Source organism: Camelina sativa, chromosome 5 (genome assembly GCF_000633955.1).
Source record: "Camelina sativa cultivar DH55 chromosome 5, Cs, whole genome shotgun sequence".
NCBI classification, from domain to species: Eukaryota; Viridiplantae; Streptophyta; class Magnoliopsida; order Brassicales; family Brassicaceae; genus Camelina; species Camelina sativa.
This window is the reverse complement of record NC_025689.1, coordinates 290,495-293,001: the sequence shown is the minus strand read 5'-3', so window position 1 is coordinate 293,001 and position 2,507 is coordinate 290,495.

Genomic DNA, 2,507 nt, shown 5'->3' with positions numbered 1-2,507 from the left:
GAGGTGTGATTTAAAAGGTGTAAAAATTAATGGATGTGATTTTTGAAACCAGGAGGTACAACGAAGAGATGCAAAGATTAAGAGGTGTGATTTAAAAGGTGTAAAAATTAATGGATGTGATTTTTGAAACCAGGAGGTACAACAAAGAGATGCAAAGACTAAGAGATGTGACTTTTGAAAGATGGGGGTACGACGAAAAGACACAATTAATAATTTTAAACCGTTGGATTAAAACTGGAACTAATCTCATCCGTTGGATTAAAAATTAACACAAAAAGTGGGTTTGCTATTATATATAGATGCTTTTACTTCAAAATTTGTCACTCCTATCATTGTATGAAAAGTGTAGTCAGAGTTTTCATTATCATTTTGTACACAAATACTATAGATTTTCGATAATTCCTTTATAAAAAAAAAAGAAGGAAGAAATTAAAAGGTGGATTATTAGGGGATAAAAGATGCTTTTAATTCACCAAAATTAAAATAGAAAAAAAAGCAAAGCTGGGTATTGAAACATCATCAAAAACTGTCTTAAGGAACTATGATTGAATCCCACATGCTCTGTTTCTCCTCTTTATTCTTTTCTCCTCTAATTTTTATTTTGTTTAATCCAAAGGTTTTCTAAAGGTAAAACCCAGTAATTTCTTAATTATATATGATATAGTATATATCTTAATAGTACTATAGTATATTAGCCTGCTCATGATGATCATTCCTGGTTGCATTTTGAATTTTCAAAATTTTCAACTTGGAGAAGAGAACAAAACAAAACAAAAATTAGTTGCTAAAAAATTAAAAATGATGCTTATTTTTGTTTTGGTTAGGCGTGAAGGAAGGGAGAAGCGGGGGCACTGATCGACACGCGCCAAATCAAGCGAGTGGCCTTCATACGGAAAAGAATTCGAAAAGACGTGGCAGTTGACGATTGGTTCGTGGTATTGACTTGAGTGACAGTCGGGTCGTAGCACCAACCACATTCTACGTGGGTCCATCTCGTCAAAGACGCTCTCTACGTGGGGTTTACCTGCTAGGCTCGGATTTGGTTTTCACACCGAACCTGCCTGATTTTATAGGTCCGGCTCCGAGGCGCTGATTTGAATTTTTTGAACGTTGCAGCTCCCTAATCTTTTCCTTTTTTTTTATTATTATTATTAATTTATTATAGTATGTAACAAAATAATTAAATCTCGGGGGATGTCTTACTCAGAAAATATCGCCGTCAATGTTTGGTGGTGTGATCTCATTTGGCACCGTAGGGACGTTGACACGTTGCCCATATCCAATGTTTATCATCATCTATCTATCGACAGACCTAAACCGTGTTTATAAAATAAGTTCTCTCATTAGTCACTTAAGTCTTTTAAGTTCGTCCGTTATGAACAAAAAATTACTAATTATCAGTAAGTGTTATTAATATACAACATGATCTTCATAATCTTTCTATGAAGAGATGATTGATTATGTAGTAACGAGAATATTTTTTTTTGATTAAATACAACAAAATCATAATTTTACCGACCGTTATATTATTTTTTTTGGTGAAAAAGAATCCTATGTTAGTTACCAAATAATAATGGATGGAAACAACATAGTATTTAATAGTAGTAATTGGGTAATGGACCTAATTGCAGTAACTTTCAACTAACTCTATATACATTTTCTCTCAAGGTATATTTGGAAAGGAATGTCTCGCCTAACATTCTTGCTTTTCTATATAACAACATTATAAACAAATAGTAAGATAAAAAGCCATTCATTGTATCTTAATTAATTTTAGGCCACTCCAAGACTACTACTACACTAAAGTATCATTTAAAAAAAAAAAAAAAAAGAGATTTATAATTTCTTTGCTTCTAAAGCATTGCAAAGACACATGGAATCCAACTAAATTCTTCTATAACTAGTGTTCTATCTACATCGATTTGTTGCTGGTTTTAACGATACATCATCATCATCATCATCATTTTCATTCTTCATAAACTTAACATTATATATATAACATGGAACATGCAAATGAATTAATAATATAAATAGATACTACGATAAAAAAAAAAAAAAAACTAATAATAATAATACTACGATTTGGAGTAAAGGGCATCGAAAATGATTAACACGATGACACTAAATTTTCTTCAAACGGAAAAATGTGACCATCTTCCAAAAAAAGCAATGATCTTTGGATTCAATTAAATAGTTATTATACTACTAATTAATCAAAACTGTACTCATGGTAATAGGAGGAACAATTATATCATTGATGAGAGATCCGATTGAAGCAACAATACAATAATAAATCGTAACGAACTTAAAAATCGATATAAATAGTAAGGCTTTTAATAATAAATAAAAAGGAAAATCCAAACGGGTAGACCGAGGCTAACCGGAAAGAAGAAGAAAAAAAAGAAGATTACATCGCGTGATCGTCACGCGCGAGAACCTGAAATACGTTTTTTTTCATGTTGGTTAGAAGAAGAGCCTTAAGATTAGAGGTGGGGGGGGGGGGGGGG